Below are 22,741 nucleotides of genomic sequence, written 5' to 3'. Positions count from 1 at the left end.
TAGTATTATTTACAGGTTAGTGTTCATTTGCTTTCTTCCCATCCTCTTATCTTCTGCAGGCTGAGGGCACTCTTGGTTATTTCTCCTTTTATTCTCTTTCAAAACAGAAAAATTATCAAATAAAGTCAGTTCCAGATGGTGTTTTCCAGTCCTGTATTAACCCTATGGCTTTATTTGAACCCTGCAGTGTATTTCACACAAAGTTAATACTTCTCCTTTTGTACTGCCATGTCTGTAACCATTCCTGTGCTGCAAACCTTCAGCCTGCAAAAGGCATCACATGCTCCAGCCACGATGCAGGAACGTGTCTCATAGCCACATCCTTTTCCAGGAGCAACACCACTGAACTTCTTGAACTCTGAGGGCAGCTATGGCCTGCGAGATGTTGGGATGGAGAAAGGCAGTAGTATTTCCCTGTTTGTAAGAGCAGTGCTAGAACAGTTGCAAGAGCATGTGACATGGATGTCAAAACAGGCCCTGGTTGTACTGTTCCTCCTAGTTCTGCACAGACCTCACAAAACACGGTACAGATCCCCACCGAGTGATTCTGGACAGAAATGTAACAATTACTGGTAAATCTAATTCAGTCCTCCACTGGGCTGGTGGCCTGTGTGGATGCTTTTGTTGTGGAATAAAGGCAGCACTGTTTTTTCACTTGTTTTAAACTCATTTTACCATGACATAAGCTAAACCAGAAAAATCCCTGTGTGTCAGAAAAAGGGGTTGACCCTGAGCATTGCATTGGTGTGACAACAGCAGTCTGAGCTCATGCTGTGGCTTGCCATTGCTGTGCTCCTCTGTGTAAGCAGATCTTTGAACCAGCAACAAGACCTGTCCAGCTCAGCTGCACAGAACTTGGCTGTGTTTGGGGGGTTGGCAGTGTTTTTCTCCCTTCCTCACTTGTTGGAGCAAGTCCAGAGAGGGACCACTAAGCTGATGACAGGAACAGAGCACCTCTTATATGAGAAAATGTTAAAAGAATTGGGATTGTTCATCTTGGAGAAGAGAATACTCTGGGGTGGCCTAATTGTGGTGTTCCAGTAGCTGAAGAGAGCTGACAAGAAAGACGGAGAAAAACTTTATACAAGGGCATGTAGTGACAGGACAAGGGGGATTTGGGTTAGGGTTAGCTTAGAAATTAGTAAGAAATTCTTTACTGTGAGGGTGATGAAGCACTGGACAGGTTGCTCAGAGAAGCTGTGGATGCCCCATCCCTGGGATTGTTCGATGCCAGGTTGGATGGTGCTTGAAGCAACCTGGTGTAGAGGAACGTGTCCCTGTTCGTGGCAGGGGATTGGAACTAGAGGATCTTTTAGGTCCCTTCCAACCTAAACCATTCTATGATTTTGTGATGATGATGATATGATGGAAAACAAGGAGGGGGAGAGAGCAGGCTGGGAGCAAGCTCTGTATTTCTGCAGAAGATGGGGCAAGAATATTAATGCTCCTCTGCCATCTATGGGCACATCTCAAGGAGAAGCTTTGTCCCTCAAAGCTGTTTTTCTTTTCATCTTGCACTTCTACACTGTTGCCTTTTAATGACAGTATTCTTAGCACTTGTTCCCAGTGATTGAGCACTTTTCCTACCACCTCTCTCCCTCTCCCCTAATTTTTCTATTTCTTCCACAGCCTCTGCCCTTGCATCAGGGATTCAACCATTGGGTTAGAACAGGAGAAAACACTTGCTGGTGGGAAGGGTGCTGGAACTTTGTTGCTTTCTTCATCAGATGGACCTTCCAGGATACATCTGAGATACATCATGTACTACAACATTTTTGTTACCTTGAGGGTGTCTTGGGTTAAAAAGCCAAAGAAGCCATCCTCAGGCTGTACCTGCAGATCCCACTCTTCATTAAAATTGATAGCAGTGTTCACATAAAGTCACCTTTTCTCCAGTAGCTGCCTGTGCTGGAGCAGTGCCAGACAGGTGGACATCCCTCTCTGAGTGCAGTTATGGTGCTTGGGAAGGTGACCCTGGCCCGTAGCAAAGCCAGCCCCGGTGGCTTCCACATTGTGGCAGTTGCTGTATGGTTGCCTCATCTTTGCTGTTATAATTTCTTTGCAGAACAACTGCTATGGAGGGATGGATTTTGTTTCATGCAGTCCCAGACCTTGTAGTCTGTTTTCCTAAGGAAGTGCAGCTCATGCTATCACACCGTGTGCCCACACCAGTGTGTGCATCCTTCACTGCCCGTCCTGGTGACTGCTGAACACATTGGGAAACTCCTTCCAAGCAGAGATGTACTGATCTCTGAGACTGTGTGTTCCTGTGAGTTTTAGGAAAGGTGCAGCTGGGGAAAAAAATAAGTCTATAACAGGGAAAGGCAGCAGTTTGAGTAAGCTGCTCTTAGGCAGCAAAGACACTGCCCAGGAGAGAGAGAGGGGCCCAGCTACATAAAAACTTGCAATAGGAGTTTGTTTGTCAGAAGTGAAGGGACATACAATCCATCATAATCTGATCTCTAATGAAGCACTCACACTTCAGTCATACAAAAATCACTCAGCCACAAGACCTGAATTCAGTGGAAACAGGTTGTCTTAGGTTCAGTGCTTTGTATGGGCTTGTTTTTCTGTTCATCTCTCAGAGCCCTTCTGAACCAAAAATTCAGCTTGCCAGACAAGTTAACAATATCAGGAGCAGCCTTGGCAGAAGTTCTGCCTCGGAGCACATCTATTATTCACAGGGTTTGCAGAGTGCAGGGATATACAGAAGTCATGTCCTGCCGAGGCACAGAATGTCTCAATGACAGACAGAAGGAGAATAACAATATTTTCTTCCAAGGCACATGTGGCCCTGAGCATCTCTAGGGATGTGCATTTTGTAGCTGATTGGAAACAGACATATTTTATTTCTGCCTGCATAGAAAGCCCTGAACTTTTTTTTGAGAAGCTAGGAAAAAAAACCCCAACGTTTTCAGCAAGCTAGGACAGGTCCTCATTCCTTCCTTTCCACTCACAGGAGCATAATGAGTGCACAGGGAGGCCCGTGCAGTGGGTGTGTTGCAACAACTGTTGTCAATTGGCACTACTTGAATGACAAGGGGCGTTGGAAAATAATGAGTTACAGGACTAATTGCAGCCAGCGGTTGTCACTGATCTAGTTAATCAGGACTGCTTTATACCAAGTGCTCCTCCATCATTTTCATTCTACCAAGCATTAAAAAAAAAATAGTAATAAAAAAAATCCTTCTGGCTAGTGCGAGGGCGATGTGACCACCAGGTGCCACTCTCGCTCCACGGGGAATACGGGGAGACTGTAACGCTGGCGAAGCCAAATCGGGCAGCCATCACTCGTTGTGTCAGTCTCTGGATTTTCCTACCTGCTGAAGTAGCTGGGACAGCAGCTTTTCCCCATCCTCCAGTAAGGAAGATGCTGGAAAACCGTGAGTACCACTCACCCTGGTGTACATTTGTTTGCCAGCAGCGTTTTTGCACCGGGAGGGAGGGATGCAGATGGAAAGCTCAAAAGCTGCTGCTTGAGAAGGCTGTAGCCTCTTTCACATCTCCTCACTTTGCCATACGCGGGAGAAGTTGGTGCTTCCTCCAGCCCACATCCTGATGAACACCCTGTGGTGTTATTTAGCACTCAACAAAGATTTTGTAGTTGCTTTAAGTGCAATAGTTGCCCCTTCAGTTTTGGCCATGGAGTTCAAGCCTGACGTTCCCACCACGTAGCCTTCCTGGTTTTGCTCATCTTGTGGGCACAGTTTTCAGTGTCCTAGGGAACAGGGTCCTGGCATTTCCTGGTGCTCATGTGAACTCCTGAATGAAATCGATCCCTTCTGGAGCCACAGCCACTGCCAGTCTCTGGAGCCCCAAGTACACTGGTTTTCATGGACAGAAGCAGATTTTCCTACCTGCTTGCCACCATGAGAGTTGTCCCAAAGGCTAACTGGTGTTACCAGTGGCCTCAGGGGACAGCCTGTAATGGGGTGCCATAAGCAAAAACATTTTTCAAGGTGAAGGGGGTGAGAAAGCACAGTAAGCACTTCCACTCTTGATATTTTTGTTTTGATAATCTGGGCTGATGTTTGAGTGCAGCAGTGTTTGAGAAGCAAAGGGCTTCTAGAGCTCTTAGGGACAGGTGGGCACCAGGTGTACTTCTGATGTGACCCTAAATTGCTTCAGTAAGTTCTGTTTTACCTTCAGCTTCTGCTTGCCTTGCTCTGTCATTCTGCAGGTCTCCATTCCGTCCTGTCCTTAAATGATTCATTAGACTTGTTTTTTTGATGTAGCCTGTTAACATCCCAATTCACTTCTCTAATCAGATCTCTTTCCCTTTGAGTTCCCCATGGACTAAACAAGCCTGACATTGCCCTTCTTGTCTACTGGTTTATCCTTTATGTGTTTACCTTTTCTCTTCCTAATTCATGAATAAAGATACTAAATACAAGGTCACTGGGGGCTGCTGATTTCCAAATCCAGGAGCTAGTGATATTTCAAGATCAATTCCATTATGTGATTATGTTTCCCTTACTGAGTTTTCTCAGGGAAATAATTTGTCACAGAACAGCAGGCTCCATCTTCCTGTAACCCTCTTAAATCAATCCCATCATATCACAGAAACCTTATTTTAATATCTTCCATTGTAATTGTCTAATTGTTTACTTGAAGGAGCCTTCCTGGTGTACTTAGTAGCAATCAGGTTTTTAAATAGATGACTATTTTTAAACAAAATAGCTAAAAGTGCCACCCCCCAGCAGCAAAGAAATACCCAAACAAATCCATGTTTTCTAGAAAAATGATGAACTGAAAAATCTGTTGAAAACTGTCATTCTCATGTTGATGCTGGCCAGCTCTTTGGGGTCCTTCAGGTAGTGAGTGAGGTACGTCATACAGGGCTGATAGGGGTTTACATTATTATACAGGGTGAAAAGTGGGGAATGCAATGGCCTTATTTGAATCTAGGGTGGTTATCCCCATTGGAGACTTTTGCAAGCATAGCTTCATGTTCTTGTTCTGATGTGCTCCTGGAGAAAACTGGATTGACTGATCTGTAGAAAGCTTAAAAATATTTTAATCTGCTGTTTTATGTTTACATGAGTGTCCTGCAGAACCTCTGCTTCTGTTAGGACATGATGACATGTTTGTTGAGCTCAAAGTGGTATTTCCTGGGGAAAAAAAGAAGCGTAGTCTCAAGAAATCCAAGTCATTGGCTTGGGATCCTGCTTCATATCTGATGTGAAGGATTCATGTCAGGGTGGGAAAAAAGCAAATATTCTCTGGCCTTTTCAGCAATGTCCAACTGCAGCTGTTTCTACAAGAAGGAGAAGTTCCTGCTATTTCTAAAATAGCTGTATTTTGTTGGGCTTGGAGGCTGCTGTTATCTGCACACCTGTGCCAGTGATAAGGACTCTATCCTGGCTGCGGCAGTTTTTGGTTAGCTAGAACATTTCACTCTTGAGTGAACACTTTCGTTTTAGTATCTAGCATCAAAATCCTTCCACAGGCCAGCCTATTGCCGTGTTTCAGTGTAAAGAATAATGATCTATAGATTTGTCTGCACCTGCAGACAGACCTACCTGTTCTGCGGAACAAGTTCTTCCTGCAGTGATAAACGCACCAGGGAGTTTAAAATGCAAAGCTACTGCTCGAATAATCACAATGGCTGATCGAAATTTGCCCCTTGTTTTCCCCTCTCACCTCTGTTCTTGAGAGGAGTGTGCTTGTGCAAAGGAGAAAGCAAATACCTCTGATTGTTTTCTGCACCCCTAGTCCAGCTTTCCCCCTTGGAAAGGCTCTTTGCCCATTCTGAATCAGGAATCATCTATGGAATCAGCCCTGGATCTCCTGCTACTTCAGAGGCTTCTGATCTCATCTTCCACCCTTGCTTGCTGCTCTAACAAGGTGGGTGAGCCCGCTATGTGCCATCAGAGTGTTGGTTTTTCACATGTGGTCCCTCAATGTGGTGAAAGAAAGGCAGTAATGGAAAGAACTGCTAATGACCCGACTGCCTCGGGGCTGGGGGAAATGCGGTGTGCCAGCACCGGAAAGACACAGCCCGGGAGTTCTTTCTAGTTCTTGTGTCATATGAAGGTAATACAGGGTTGTCAAAAGTATCTTTTTTGTCCAGGCAGAAACCTAGCTGTGATCACATCATGTGGGAGAAAAACCCCGTGACTGTAACGCCTGAAAGGACAAACAAGCACTGTATGTAAAAAAATAAAATAAAACAAAACCAAACCTGGTGCATTTAAATGACCAGCTGTGCATCCAGTGATGCCTTGGTCTATAGGGTTGAATGCCTCTCCTAAAGCAGAGATTTCCTTCATCTATTCTGAATTAACTGCAGTCATTGTTCTTTGCTCTCTTGAGGGCTATACCTATTCATAGAGCTAATTCAAATTAGCTGTCCCAATTAATTAAAGCATCTTAATTAATGGAAAAATACAGAGTCTTTATCAGGCACTCCTTGGCTGGAACACAGCCTAAGATACCACAGCTGAGCAGAAGAGAGACATTTTCTTTTATGTTTTAAATAGCTTGCTAATATGAAGATGTGGTTATAACCAAACTCTTATGAGGATGAAGTTGTTTTCCCGCAGCTATAACCCAAATGTGGATTGTTACTCCATTTCCACTCACACTCCCAGTGAAGGCAGGGTGGTGCTGCCCGAGGAAGGGTGGTTTTGTGTGGGATGACTAGCAGAGGAAATGCAAGCAAAGATATAAGGAGGGGAGAGTGTGAAAACACTATTACTCACTTCCCTGTGAAAGGAGAGAGAGGGTGACACACTGGAAGTGGTTGGTATTCTCCCCCTCTGCCCTCCCAGCCCTGTGGTCATCAGCTGAGCCAAAGATGGCAAGGAGGAGGACAGGTGCAAGCCATGATCCTCCCTTGCTCAGACACCCTGCTCCAGGCACAGGGTGTGAAGGCTAGTGGTGCCATCCAAACAATCCCACATGGGCCCTGCATGGACCAGGCACCAAAGCCACAAGCTGACCTTACACCAGAATATGCACAGTTGCCTCCTCGTGGAGATGATATTCTTCTCTTGCTGTTTTCAGATTCACCAGCTGAACAGGAGAATTTTATTTGGTCACTAACTTCTTTCTCTTCAGGTTTTCTGGGGATTTTCTGTTCCTGACTGGTGTTTGCAGCTTCTCTGCTGCCCAGGGTCATCTGGCTCCCAGCAGAAATGGGTCTGAGCAGCAAAGGATGCAAGTGTTGCAACCCCCAGGAGTTCCCTCTGAACAGCAGCAGCAAAAAATTAGAAGCATTTTATAAGCCCTCAGCAGTATGACAAATACAGCAGTACAATTTTTAGAGGACACATTAAAACAAGCAAGGTAATTACTATGCAGTTTAATTAGCTCAGAATTTAATCACCCTTGCAATTGAGGAAAAAGATCAGAGTCTGTTTCTAAATTAGGCAGTACAAAATTTCTCAGTGCCTGTCCAGGAACACCCAGTGGGTGAGTCTATGCACCTTTTCTCTCTCAAGCATGTGATGCAATCATCCCTTTTATTCCTCATTCCATCAGTGATCCACTGGATCATTTGGAACAATTGGTACTAAACAAGAGTGATTGTGAAGCCCCCTAAGTTGCAGTTTGTGCAATACTTTTTCCAGCACTTAATTTTTTCTGCTGCCACAGATAAGAAATGTACTTGGCTGATCAGGACAGGAGAATCCCATTTTTATTCCTGCAATGTTTGCAGGAGAATGCCCCATCCATTCCAGTTTAGAGAGGGAGAGGGATGAGAAACGTTCCCCTTGTGAACACTTTGCTGTGCAAAGGCCATTCAAGATGAATAGCTTTTGGTCTGTTACATCAACAAAACAGGTAATTTCTTCTATTCTTCTTCAAGCTGTTGTGAGCTTCTTTATGCTCGACTCAGACCAGATCCCTCTCTTCCAGTTAGCCTTCATTTTTCTTTCCTGTATTGGCTTTTCTAAGTCTGGAAAACTGTCTGATAGTCAGCTGGTGCCCCACTCAGGTGCATTAGAAAAGGAGAGGGAGGATTTTTCCAAATGGCTAAACAGCCGTAATTGTGTTTTGCAGTACTGGATACAAGGTCCTGGAAGGTAGGACCACAACTGCACTAAGGTGTTGTATGCCCAGCTACCCTTTTGTATATCTAGGCAAGAAGAGTGCATTGAATTAACTCCAGGGACATGAGAATAGAGGTAAGTTAGAATGCAGATCTGCAGAGTGTAACAGAGGTAGCTGGAGCTGCTCTGAATTAAAAAAAACCCACCAGCTGATGAGGGTCATTAATGAAAGGGTCAGAAAGTTGTAAGTAGAAGCACATTGGACTTTAGCAAAATGTTACGAAAAATGAGTATAATGAGGGATGAAATCAAGTCAAGGATGATTTAATCCAAGAGAGCTGTGTGCAATCCTCAGCTTGTCAGTATGTGCTTCTCAGTATTGGCCATCATTCAAGGTGCCTGTGGCTGTACTGTTAGTATGTTAATATGTCCAGCCACTACAATGAAGATTCATGTGCCGTGCATGGAATCAAGCACAACACTGTCCTAGGAGCCCTACTCCAAAAACACAGCTGAGGATACCTGATGCCCACAGGCATAAATATATATATATAAAAATATGTGTGTGTATGTATGCATATATGTATGAGATATAGATGAGCTATTCTCTTTTATTTCCAAGAGGTGTTGAGAGTTGCCTTGTCTCAAGACCAAGTCAAACAGGCCCAGCCACCCAGAACTGGAAGTGTTCCCAGTCTGTGTGAGGGAAGGAAGAACAGGCAATCTCCTTTTCCCAGACAATCTCCTTTTCCCAGGCTCTTCCCAGGAAGAGGTAATCTTATTTTCTCTCAGCGAATTGTTAGAAGCTCCTTTTACCATGCTGGATTATTTAAAACTTGCTCAATTTTGCAGTGGGTTCCCTCAGATTAATATTTTAAGTGTTCCCGTAGTGAGCATTAACAACATTTGGGAGACATCATTGCTGCTTTGTTGGATATTGATTTCTGTCTGATAAGGAAGCATTTTAACTGGGTTACAAAGTGTTCTTCTCTAAGATGCTTAAAATAGGACCGAAGAATCATTATGATATAAACTAATCTGCTGGACATCAAATTCAGAGATGATCCTGAAATTTAGACATCGATCCTTTGTTATCTTTTCCTGTGGAGCATATTGCTCAATTCTGTTACCATTGAACCAATGTCAGAAGGAAATTTCAGTGAGCAGCAGCAATACAGAAAAGTTAAAATTTAGCGCTTTTTTTTTGCCTTTTTGTTTTTTCTTTTTTTTCCCTACAGAAGACTTTGGTCTTTTTGATGTTTTAATAGTAGGGGTGTGTAATCAGAGAAATTGCAGCTTTTGTATATTTTTACTGCTCCTCAATGGAACAAGGTTATTACTTATGGTTACTTAGCCAGTCGGGCATGAGAGAATGGATGTTTCAAATGTGTCACAGTACTACTCTCAAAACTGTAAAAAAGACACCAGATTAAAGGATATCTAGAAGATACCTACTCCCTGAAAGTCTCATGGAACTGGTCTATGCAAAAATAGGGGAAAACTGGGACCCTTTTTCCCCCTTCCAAGTTCATTCCTATTTGTTTACTATTTCTGAGTGCGTAGGATGAGAGGAACAATCCAGAGCATGTGCAGTGTGGGCCTTGGCCAAAGCCCATAGAAATCAATTGGAAAATATCTTTCTTGGGAGGTGAACTAAGCTTGGTATTAATCACAAGCTGCCAAACCCTAAGTAGTTGTCTCTGTGCTGATGCAATATTGTCTTGCATAACAGGCCCTGTTCTGATTTAAATCCTCTCTTTCTTCCTGGAAGGGGTAGGTTTTTATATTTTAAAGTGCCACTGGAATGAAGTTAACAGAAGCTTCCAAGAACTGTGGGAAAATGTTCTGGGATCCTTTTTGTATTTGGATATGGTCTCATGAGTTTCTCAGTATTTGTGCATCTGAGAGCAGGTTTCACCAGGTGAGTTAGAGCTCACCAGTGGTTCACTACGAGACGTGGCAGATCTTTCACCTCTTGGGAACATACAAAGGATTATTAATTTTTTTTTCCAAACTGACCCCAACATCTCAGTCTAAATAACATTCTAAAACCAGCAAGGAAACTGCCTGGAAAGAAGCAAAATTTTTGTGTTTCTTAGCTTGGCTCACCATCCTACCAGTGTTTGTTCTTCCCATGTTGAATGCATTAACCTTTTTTCTCCCCCCATTTCAATCCCCAGCCTAGCAGGTCACAATGTAGGCAGTGTTGTGGATAGCTTGGCTGTATTTTAAGCAAGCTGGAACTACCATTTTAAGACTCTTCTTCTGATTCACAAAGACTATGAAATAACTGGTCCCCCAGATGTTCACAGAGGCACAGTTCTGTCCTGGCTGCATGTAGTCTTGTACTGAAGGTCTAGATACAAAGCTAATAAAAAGACCTTGGGAAGAAATGCTGTTTTTTAGGAGACAAAATTTTGTTCACTTTTTAAAAAATAGGTGTTTTTTCCTCTTTTCTCTGACCATTTTATATTGCCTTTCAGGGTGGGATTAGCTGGCAAAACCAGTCTAACCCAAGAGCCTTGACCACAAGCCCTGGGAAGGAAGTGAGGTTTTGCCATAGCTATTTCCTTGCTACCTGTATCCAGAGACAAGATACTGTGGTGAAACCTTCACTGTCCTTGCTCAGTCAGGGGTTAAGGGTAGAAGTCCAAACCCAGCAGAGAAAATAGGTATCTCCCACACATTTATCTCTTGACAAAGAGCACAGCCATCAGCTAGTCCCTGTGGCTCTCATGCGGAATTGTGCATGGAGGCAGAGAAGTGCCTCCAAACAGGATTCTTGACATCCTTCTCAGAAATGACAGCCACAGAAAACAGAGAGGAAAATACAGAGGAGTAAGTCTTAGTTCCTGTTTGTCTCCAGGAGGGAAGAGCCTAACTTTGTGTCACTGAGAACCGCCTTGTTCCATTCGGGATGGGTGGCTTGTCCTCCTTTCCTCCAAATGGGTATCAAGGTATTTTTTGGGAACTGGCAAAGGAAAATCACCCGTTGGAGATAAGCAGATGGCAGGTGTTCTATCCTTTTTGCCAAAAATAATGTCTGTTAAAAGCTCTTTTCCATGACATGAGAGACCCAGATCCACTTAATGTCTCCTTCAGTGAGGATTGACATACACACTTTCCATTCCCACAACAATGTTGGGACCAACAGGCAATTAACTATTGTGAGAGGAGGGCTGGGGAAGCACTTTCAGTCTGCCCTGTTGAACTCAGCCCATTCTTGCTTTTTCACCATTCTGTCTGTGGACTGATTTAATGTCATTTGTGCTGAAAAGGATATTTTTGCTTTGGAATGAAAATTTTGATCAAAAATGCCAATTCTGTTGACAAATTTTCATCTTCTAGCAGCAGAGTGATTTTTAAAAATACTTTTAGGTTGAAAAGGTTTTTTAAAGTCTCTACAGAAAGCAGAGTCAGTAGTCAGTAATGAAATTTTCAATTTATGAAGAGACCTCTATGTCCTTTTTGTTATGAGTGAAGAGAAGAATACATGAGACTCTTCTTTTGTGTCTCATTTTCAGCCTTAGGGAGAGAATGTATCTAGAATCAACTTTAACCATCAGCAAAGAAAAATAGTTATATGAATTTGTTGCATAAACTAATTAGTTCCCATTGCTACCTTCTACGTATGAAAAAATCTGCAAAGAATGGGAGAATTTTAATTTTGTCTGTGAAGTTTAGCTTTGTAAAATTTATGACTATGGAATTCAATTAAAGTCAGTACAGTTGAATCAATAGAGAATTTGACCTCAAAAGAATAAATATTCCATGGTATCAACAGACCAGTTTGTCAGTGGGCTGTCAGTTCCTAGAAATCAACTGCATTTACTCTGGAAAACAGGGATAACTGTAAATGACTCTAACAGAAACTTTAGAAAATATTACATTCTTTCATGTCTGGATTTTCTCTTTCATGAACCCAGATCTAAACAAGGCAAAATTACTACTGACTTGGAAAGTGTATTGGGATGTCCCCAGGTAAAAGGGATGAGACAGGTATTATTGGGAAGTGGAGTGAAAACAGATTAAATAACTGAGAGCAACAAATTTGCTGTGCCTTTTCTGTCATTTTTGTCTTATAGAAATATGAGGTGCTTCATGAGAGCTGCTTCTCATCATGCCCTGTTTCCATGCCCTTGGCAGCAGTACAGAAGCCATATATTCACAGAACAATTCTGTGGTGATCTGTCTGATGTGCTGAGCACAAACATGCTTTTCTTTGCCGTGGGCATGCTGTACTACTTCTATTCCCACTTGCTTCTTCAGTAAACATGTGTATTGTGTCAGCAACGGAGAGCTGCCTCATTTCTGCAAGCTGCCTCTGAGTCTGACTCAATATATTTCACTGGGAGCCTGGTGTTTCAGGAGAGCACTTCTCATTTGAGCAGTCCCTTAATTTCCAGTCTGTCACCTTTGATGAATAGTGGCACAAATGTGGATGATCACTGCAGGCACACATGACAGCACTAGGTGTAATGTTTCTTATTATTTGACCCTTCCCGGGTGACAGCAGCCAGCCCCTTTTCTGAAGGAGACAAGAATGGAAACATTGTGGTTTTCCTCGAATGTTTGAACTTTCTTACTCTATTTTTTTTGGTTTGTTACTAGGATGAGGTGGCACTAACAGTCTAGTTCTCCTGCTAGATTTTTCTTATAACTGTATTCAGGAACAGATGCAATTTCCTCATAAGATGAGGTTGTTCTAAAAGTTGGTGCAGAGTCATGCAAATATATATAACTTAATGCAAAAGTGAATCTTATGTTTCTCAGAGTGTACAGGCTGAGACTTTAACTCTTGTTGGCTGTTAAATTCTGACCCTGGGAATCCCTAATTCACACAGTTTTCTCATGTGTTTTATTGTCCAAAAGTCTCACAAAGTTACACCTTGCATGAATTAACGTCTGCTAGAAACATAAAGGAGTGGTCAGAGGGACCTGCAGGAGGTGGCAGGTGGGTCACAGATCAGGCCCAGGGCAAGTGTTGGCAGTTGTCCGTTTCTCGCGCTTTCACGTGTTGGAGGAAAATAACTTTAAGGGATGGGACTGTGCAACTACATGAATTTATTGTTTAAAATAACAAACGCATCAGTCGAGGCCTGAGATTTTACAACACCTCCGAGTAATGGCGACTAGTCACAAGCTTTAGGGTTACATTGTAATTTATAACTTTCTAATCCAATAGATACTTAAAATGACACTTTGTTTTAGATTAATGACCTATCACCTGTGGCACTTCTCACTGCAGTGCAGCTTATGTTTTGACCAATAACTTCTCATGTCACGTACACACAGTTGTCTCTCTTATACCATCTACATTCTTAACTTAAACTATATAAAATCACACTATTATATTTTAAAACCCTTCACCAAAACACCCAGTGTACAATTTTACTTATAATGATAGGAACACAAGTTTGTAATCCTGTTGCTTAAAGTCCACAAATCTCTGTCAATTAAGCCAGACCTAGTCTCTTCCAGGGCTGTAAATCAAAGCCTCCTTTAATTGCAGGAGTTTCTACTCCTCTGTCTCCCACAGGCAGTCAGACTCCTGAAAGGATGTGAAACTTCAAACTCACGTTTGGGTCAGAAAGCTCTGCCCAGGTATGGCTGTAATGGTGATCCATGTAAACAAGCTGATTATGAGACAGTTTAGTACTGATAAAATTCAGCTTGTGCAGGGAGCCAGCAAAAACCTCTGTACCCCATCACACTCCAGTTAAGCTCTTTTTGCTGCTGTATACACCCCATGAAAAGACATTTCATGCACAGCAAAGACCACATACATACACTGAGATTTTGTCTGTGATGCTGTTGGAGTCCAGTGTTCTTTGACCAGGCTCCTTCAGATACTCCATGAGGGGGGTTTAAAGTTCAGTATCAAATTATTAGTGTACAGACCTTTCTAGTCTTACTTAAGCTTTCACAAACAGACTTAGGAACTTAAAACAGTGACGTTAGAGCAATTCATGTTTTCATTTTTCATCTCTATACTTGTAAGAAAAGAGACAACTCTTAGTTAAAAAAAATTTAAATAATTTAATGAAAACAGAAAAGTGAAAAAATTACAGAAATTAGAAAAATAGAAAAATTTGGGATCCTATTGCTCGATAGATGGTATGCCCCAGGAGCGCAGGGATCTGAGATCTTCTGGCTGAAACAGCACTGGACCTCAGGTAGAGAAAAAGGACTTACAGTGCTAGGCTGGCTTTTGGCTGGTCCAAAAGCAAAAAAAAATATTTCTAAAGGCTCCTTAATAGGAGTAGGCTTTCCCAGCACTGACCTCCACCTCAGCAAGACTGGAGGGAGAAATGGGGTGTGTCCCTCGCGGCCTCATTGTTTTATAGTGCCTTTGCTCCGCCCACAGCCCGCCCCTTCGGTTTGAAGGGATTGGTGCTTTCCCTTTGACAGATTATCTCTGTCCACCAATGGCTCATCGTTGTCAGAAGGGTGGTATTAGTTGAGATAAGGGTCATTAAGATTCAGGTTGCCACGGTGCTTGCCTACAGGGTGGTGGCTATGGGGCTAAAAATAGCTGCTGGCTGTTAGAAACTGGGGTTTTGAAGTTGGTCCTGAGGCTAAAGTGCGAAGTAGAACCTTAAAAAAAATATTGAAATACATCTAATACCTCTTAAAACACTTATAAAAGTAGACAATGAACATAGGAGAAACAACTCTTACAGTGTACAAGTGGTTTAAAGTTTGAAAAGGGATTTTAACTGGGGAATTTTAACTGGGACTGGTGCAAATCAACTGCTTTGAACAAGTGAAAACCATAATAATAAAACTTGATTTGTGTACCTGGGCTGATGGGTTAACTTTAACACTCAATTAAAAAAATTGTTTAACTCAAAATTAACTAATTAAAGCACTTAACATGCAAAGACCAAGCTAATTAGGGATTTCATGTATGACAATACTAAAAGTAATAATCCAATCATAAGCAGTAGGCAAACATAAATATACCCTAAAAGAAACCACAACTATTATAACACTGGATAAGCATCTACGTTTATGAAAGAATTAAGCATGTCTCAGATAATTAAAAAAAGAACTTTTTGGACATGTTTCTCTGTGCAAGTCTGGAACCTACTGAGAGAGCCAAGCTGATTAAACCAGACCCCTTCTGGCATTCAAGCTCCATTTGAACCTTTAAGAAAGAGACAGGCACCTTGTGGATTTGCCTGCTGCACAAGCATTTGCTCAAAAAGCCATCAAATACATTCAGGGGCAGAGAGGTCCATGAGGTGCTATTAGACCAGATATAACATCTGGCTCAAGGAGTCTCCAAGGCCTGAGATGGCAGCAATTGAGAGGGTATTTCAGAGGAATTACCCACGTGTGGAAGCCCCGTCCCAACAGCCTTCTCATCGACATCTGCTCCTACTGATGCTTAAAAAGAAGGCACATCCACCTTCTGTCTGATCTCGTACATCTGTTAGTTCTTTTGTATTAGTCTTGGAAAGTGGGGTTAAATTACTGTGTTGAAGGAGGAGGAGCAAACTGAAAAATACAGTATTAAAGTATGCAGAGGCACACTCCCAAAATACAGCTAACCTTGCTCAGCAGATAGAAGTCAAAATGAAAATGCCTGTCTGGCAGCCTCTCACATGTAAAACCTTGCATATACCGTTTTACGTAAAAAGCTGTATATATAAAGTGCAAAATGAAGCTAATCTAGTCTTGGCAAATAAAATAGACTGGAAACCTTAGAGAAGTGATTTGTTTTCCTGTGGGTGATAATTGTTTGCACTGATGTGAAGTGACCCCAGGGAGGTCAGCTTTTGTGCACATGGATCTTAATCGAAGTTAGCGGGACTAAAAGCATGCGTGGTTTCATGGAGCCCCGTTTCAGGCTTATGATGATTAATGTATTTTGTCACAGTTCTATCCTGTACCCTGGCCAAATGAGGGCTCCATTGTTCTTGGCACCATGCCTCCACCATTTCAGAGATGATCTCTCCCTCAGAGAGCTCTCTGGACAGACACAGACCATGACTGGGGGAAGATCAGAGGAGAGTACCCTGTCTGTTGTCCCAGATTATTCAGTGTATGCATATGCTTTTTTAAGGAGAGGATTTTTTTTTGTCCTGAATTTATTTAAAGGAATCTGCTACCACTGGTAGGTAGGAACATTTTGGAGAGAGGTCTTACGTGTGTGAGTCATTCAAGGAGGAAAACCAGAACAGCAAAACCAGTGGGTTGAGCTGAAGAAGCCTGAGAGAGGAGCAAAACAAGACAGGTAAGATGGTGCAGGATGACTGCCAAGCTGAGAGTCCAAAAAGTGGATTTGGCTTTGGAGGAAGAATGGTGGGACAGGATACCATTAGGATACCTGACTGGGGGAGGCAAAGAAACAAACACCTGGGCAAACCAACACCAACTTTCAAAGCATCCAAATGAAATCATCACCCTTCTTATTTTGCGCTTATTGGACTGATATGGCCAAGCAAGTAACTTCAGTGTTTGACAGAGACAGGACTCTCATGAGGGGCTGACCAATGCAACAGCTGCCTTTAATGTGTCTGGCTTTCCTGTGCATGCACAAGCCCTGTGGCTGGCAGGGCTGATGTCTCAGGACTGACATAGCAGAGTGGAGCTGCAGGCAGGATGTTGTTTAGATGTTATATTGTTTCTGGCACTTGCTTACACCCAGGGCTGACTCAAGGCACAAACCTGCCTGAGGTGCTCCCTGGAAGGTTCACAAAGCCATCAGTCAATGCTAAAATGGTGTGTGTGATATGCCCTTCTGCAGGTCATAAACACTCAGGGCACCAAAATGGAGACAAAGGGAATGAAAAAAAGGGGAAATTCACAGGTATACCAAAACCTGGATGCATTTTTCACGTCAGGTGCATTATTTACTATTACTACCATGGGCTGGAGAGATGATACTGTACTTGTGGCTGCAAAAGTGAATGAAGACAATGAAACACAGTCAAGGTTGTAGGAACATCCCAATAAAGGTACACCTCATGCCCTCCATCAAATCCCACCTTGCACTCTATTTAGCAAGAAGTTCTCTTCCCACATACCAGATAAGAAAAGGCTTTTCAATCTGTTGGAATCAAAACAGGCATTTAATTAAGTCATTCTGTATTTGTTCAGTTAGTGAGAAAACAAGCTGTTTAGTGCAGGCTATTTTCGGGCAGGAACTACATAAGGGTGAGTCTGCACATCAGGAATGGTTGTTAGAATCACTATTACAGGGATCATTCTACTCTTCTGTGTGCTGCTTGTTTTCTGCCACAGGCTTCATATTCTGTACAACTGACTTTAATGGCTACAGTGGCATTTCTGAGCCTATGAACTATCCCAAACGACTGCAGTTTAATGTTAGTGAATGGAAAGCAAAAAAGGAACTTGCTACATTAGCTCAGAGTTAGGGAAACAAAGCAACAGTGAATGACAATACTGGCAGGTGAACTTGGAAAGAGCTGTAACAGAACTTTTTTCATCCACAGATCTGCTCAAAGAGATAGCTTGACCTGTATGGAGTTGCAATGGAAAGGATTTTATCTAGGAATTTTAGAATTATTCGGCTGATTTGGTGCATTCCTGGAAGAGCACAAAAACATGTCAGAAATGTTGCTACAAGGACTACTTCATACTTTTTGAAAACATAGGGGATGACTCTCTTCTCCTGAGCCAGCAGCTTGTCAGCAATTACTTCTGAGCCATGGAAAGTGAAACATTCATTTAGAGTGGTCAACCACACAGAAATAGTCCATGTTGAGTAGTTTTTCACACAGCAATTTTTAAAAGGATTAAGTCCCAAGGAGTAGTTTCAGTAAATTTATCCCCATTCACTGGAGGTGGTGCATGTGTTTGAGTACAACAGTGAATTTCTGGTAAGAGAATGGTATTTCTTTGTCAGATTCCTGTGTCTGGTTTTATGACAATGGGATATATAAGTCAGGACGTAACATATAAATCTGCAGGTGTGGCTAAAAAAAACCATGATGAGTTTGCTGAAAAGCTCCATGATCTTGTCTTGCAGCTGAGGGGCAGGGAGCAAAGGGCTGGGAGCAGCCACTGTTACTCCTGGAAAGCATCTCTCCTTTCAGCAGCACAGCATGGCAAGCACACACCCTCTCCTGCCGCAGCAGCTCGTTTGGCTTTCTAAAACACGGGCATAGCAAAATAGACAAAGGGGCTGTCTTTTTCTGCTGCCCCAGCAATCTGCTGCCCTAATTACGTGCCTACAACTTGTGCTGGCTCATAACCATGTGATGAAGGCTGTTCCTGAGGGTTTTTAGTTGACTGAAGCAGCTCTTGATTCTTAGGACAATAGAGGCAAGGTATAAAGCTCTAAGCCTCAGGAAGGGGAATAAATAAATTAGAAAATATTCTGCTTCAGTTTCAGAATTAAATTTTTATTTGTTTCAAGGCCTCCCAAGATAATGTAGAAACCAGAAAACTGTTACTACCACAGAGTCATATGTATGGGGCAGAAGATTCAGAAACTAAATCGAAGACACATCATTAACTTTAGTGCTCTGGTAAAGGAATAAAAACATAAACCAACAAATAGCTGTCTAAGGTATTTCAAAGAAGCCATCAGTGAAATGCTGAAAGAGAAAAGGCAATGTCTGTATCCAGGATTACTTAAAGCAATCAGAATATCTCATGAGCAATGTGTGAGAACGTATGAGCATTGCACAAACTGAATTTCTCATGCCATAGCTGTGAATTTACTTTATGGGCGTGTGGTGGTGGTGTTTATCAGTAATGCTAGTAAACTATAGGGCAACAGATGCTTTAAGACTATTAAAAATCTGTTTTGCAACAGTGTAAAACAAAAAAACCTGCATTCTTGATCTCTGAGAAGAATCTCATCTAGCATTCTTCTAAATGTAGAGGCCACACATGGTTTGTGACTTCCTTGCTTGAAAGCCTAGGGAGCTATCTTCCTAAACGGAACAGTTCACGTGGTATGCTGCTATAATCATAGAATCACTCAGGCTGGAAAGACCTTTAATACCATTGAGTCCAACTGTTAACCCAGTACTACCACATCCACCACTAAACCATGTCCCTAAGCACCACATCTACAGGTCTTTTAAATATCTCCAGGGATGGTGACTCAACCACTTCCCTGGGCAGCCTGTTCCAATGCTTGACAGCCCTTTCAATGAAGAAATATTTCTTGTTGTCCAATCTAAACCTCCCCTGGCACAAGAGATAATTTCCTCTTGTCCTATCACTTGTTCCTTGGGATAAGAGACCAACCCTCACCTGGCTACACACTCCTTTCAGGTAGTTCTAGAGAGCAACAAGGTTTCCCCTAAGCCTCCTTTCCTCCAGGCTAAACAACACTGGCTTCCTCAGCTGCTCCTCGTAAGACTTGTGCTCTAGACCCTTCACCAGCATTATTGCAATTCTTTGGATGCATAATATGTAGAATGTTTTTCTGAAACAAATAGAAAAAGTGCTTTTTGCTTTGGAATAACATGTTGGTTACAAAAAAGGCCTAATTTTAATGTTGTGACTCATGATGGCCCAGAGGGCCCCAAATTCTTCAGACAGCTCTGCCTCCATTGCTATTTGTCACAGTTGATCCTGAGGTAAAGAGGTGAACATGAAGGTAGGAGGTCTTTGGAAGCAGAAACTGTGAATGAACGGTCTTTGTCAATATTGAGGGAAAGTAACCAATAAGATTGATGGAAGTGATGAGCTGAGTTAAAGGGCATCACACCAATCTGCTGACAACACAAATGGTGGAAAAGGCAGTGCAAAAAGCAACACAAATGGTGCAAAAACCTTAGGATGAAGAGGAGAAGCCCTCTGTTTACTGGACCTTGCAAAGAATTAACAGAAATGAGGGATGGATCTTATTCCTATGAACTGCAAAGTACCACGCAGGAAAGCAAACTTATTGCAGCCACCAGTGTCTTCTTACCTCCATTTTTTACATTATGATTTCTCCCCATTTTACCCTTTGCTGTCTCTTCAGAGGGTATTTTGAGGCCTCTTGATATTCCAGCAGCCAATGCTGTATGAACATTACGCAAGGAACAGATGCAGTTCCATGGTCTCTTGGGATGTATAATCATCCATCTCCTCTCCCTATGTTGCTGCTGTCACTCCATAGGGAAATGAGGCAGTATCTGCTCTGTGTCCTGTGTAAATGTCAATGCATTGCAGAAATGTGTCTGTAACAAATACTTTATTCATATCCATGATATTTTAGTTTCTAGAGACTTGGTACTGATCATAGCAACTGGTATTCATGAATCTGCCAATGACAGTCACTGTATTTTTACTCCACGTATTCATGCTCAATGGCAGCAAAAGCAATAAATTTTTCCTTGGGACTGCTGGCAATCCAGCTCATTTGTCATTTTTAAATGGACACCTGGGGTAGATTCTGTCCAAGCAAAACAAATCAATACAGTTAGTTACACTAAGTGCATCTGAACAAGGATACTTGACGGGGGAGAAGAAAAGGTGCTGCAGCAAAGAAAATGATGGAGAGGAGAGGTATGTGTGCTGCAGGCTCAGCAAAGGCTGGGAAAATGGCACCCAGCTTAATCTATGCCTTGGGAGTGATGAAGGGACGGAGGATCAGGTGAAGAGAACTATAAAAGTGTGGAATGGGCTGAGGAGGAAACTGAAGAAAAGTCAAAGAAAAAGGCTTAGGAAAACAAGAAGATAAAGTAGTGGATCTAAGGTGGGTCCCCTGGGTTGAAGCAGAAGAACCAATGAAACACAGCCACTGGGCATGTCTGGAGGGCAATCTTATTTCTAGTCCATTTGATTTTGGAGCAGTGCTCTGGACTTTGAACCAGCTGGGGGATGTTATAGCCCATATCACTTATGCTGCTGTCATGGTTTTAGCATGGCAATAAAAGTCACCAGAAGAGCAGCTCATGCAACAGCCCAGCTCTTGGAAATGGTGCAGAAAGAAAAAAATCTCGGATGTCTGTTTTTATAGATGATATAGAAGATAGGGTTTGCTTTCTTTGCAAGCATTACATTTTAGTCACTGGTGTAGGACTGGTTGACATTTTATTTTCTACTTCAGAGTGTTCATGTTTGATTGTGTAACAATAATAAGCTTTTCCGTGGGGTAAGCAATTCGGTTCACTTGTCATTTTAAATGGACACCTGAGCAGATTCAGGTGACTGACCAGTGCAGTCAGTTGGACCAAGGGCCTGAAATACATTTGGATGGCAGAAGAAAAATATGCCACATGAATGGAAATAATACAAAAGAAATAAATTACATGCAACAGACAGGCAATCAGGAGGGATGGGAGGGCTTTGTCTTCATGTGCTAGAAATAACTGATCTCCCAAGATCATCATTAAATCAGCTTTAATAATGTGTTGTCATCAAAAAGAGGAAATTGCCTCCGCTCCCAAAATGAGCAGATTATGAAAGGATGCTTACAGATGGTTCACAAGGCTGCAGCTGGTTTCTTGTCCTCCTTTATTAAAAAATCAAAGATACTGTAATTCTTCAAGATCTTTGTAAGAAAAAGCATCAAAGAGGTGCATTTGGGTTTTTTGCATTAATGTCACTCTGAATCCTAGAACAATGAGCAAATGGTGGCAAAGCAGCTGAAGTGTCTCACTGTGATTCCAGAGCTCGTGTCCCTGGCAAGCCCATCCTGCAGGCTGTAGGATGATCCTTGGCTGTAGCTGATCCCACAGGTTGAACAGGGCAGGACCTGTGACACTGTTTCTGGGAATGTGTTTGGTCCACTGAGCAGCCTAGGTTTGGCAAGAACTCCAGCAAAACTGCAAGATCAGTGGTGCCTGTATGCTAGAACCTGGATGGAAACGTAGCCCTAAGAGTGGAGGGGCTGCTGATTTCTGGGGTCTGAGAAATGCCTTCCTGAGAAAGCACCTGTTCCTTTTAGAAGACGCAGGGATTCTTTCACCCACCTCTAGACAAACCCCTTTCTGGCCTCGCTTTGGGAGGGAACTGAGGAATGTGATTTAGGGGCGGCCAGCAACAACACCCTGCCGCACCAGCTGCCGTCAAATCCCGCGCGGCGTTTCCGGAAAGCGGGGAGCCGCCGGAGGAGGGCAAGGGAGAGAGGCACAGCAGTGCCACGGGCGGTTCTGCGGCCGATGCTCGGTCCCCTCCCAGCCTCGCTGCCCCGGCGCATCCCTCGCCGGGCACAGCCCCCGCCGCATCTCCCGCTGCGGCGACGCCTCGCATGCGTCCCCTGGCCGCAGATCTCCTCCCTCCACTTCAGTCACTTCATCCGGATTTTTTTTTTTTTTGACTTGCAAGTTGTTTTTTCGTTTGTCTGTTTTCCATCTGTTCGGAGATACAGGAGCAGAGGGCGGGCACCCACCCGGTGACTCTCCACAAATCCTGCCGGGAGAGAGGCGCTCGCAGCTGCTCCGAGGGTGCAGCCGGCTCCCGTCGCTCCTCATCCCGGGACGGGGCGGGGAAGCCCGGCTTGCGGAGGTAGCTGGGGATGCGGTGGGAGCCGGGATCCCGGGATCGGGGGCCGGGCTGAGGTGAGGGGGTGGGTGACTGCCGCCCCGGGCGTCGCGGCGGAGGTGTCGCTCCGTATCTCCGACGTTATCCTGAGGGGATAATTTGGTGTTTCCTCGCAAAACACATCATCGTGCGAAGCTTCCTCACCCAGGACGGCGGAGAGGGAAAGCTTGACCCGCAATTTTGTGTCCATGTGCTTGTTTTTACTTAATTTCTCCTCCGAAGGGAGGCGTGTGAAACCTCCTCGCAGGTTTTCATCACGGGGTTTAAAGCGCTGTCGATGT

General features: G+C 43.2%; 1 protein-coding gene across 1 annotated transcript in view; it reads left to right on the top strand.

Annotated features, from left to right (window-relative positions):
- The first annotated feature begins 3,306 nt into the window (after positions 1 to 3,306).
- Positions 3,307 to 22,741, top strand: part of ENTPD3 (ectonucleoside triphosphate diphosphohydrolase 3) — a 40,138-nt gene continuing 20,703 nt past the window's right edge. Inside the window, exon 1 of the mRNA XM_069007415.1 lies at positions 3,307 to 3,383. The gene's annotated coding sequence lies outside the window, so the exon portion shown is untranslated. The remainder of the gene's footprint in view (positions 3,384 to 22,741) is intronic.

Source organism: Aphelocoma coerulescens, chromosome 2 (genome assembly GCF_041296385.1).
Source record: "Aphelocoma coerulescens isolate FSJ_1873_10779 chromosome 2, UR_Acoe_1.0, whole genome shotgun sequence".
Lineage (NCBI taxonomy): Eukaryota > Metazoa > Chordata > Aves > Passeriformes > Corvidae > Aphelocoma > Aphelocoma coerulescens.
The sequence above is the reverse complement of the archived record's forward strand: the minus strand, read 5'-3'. Positions and strand labels throughout refer to the sequence as shown.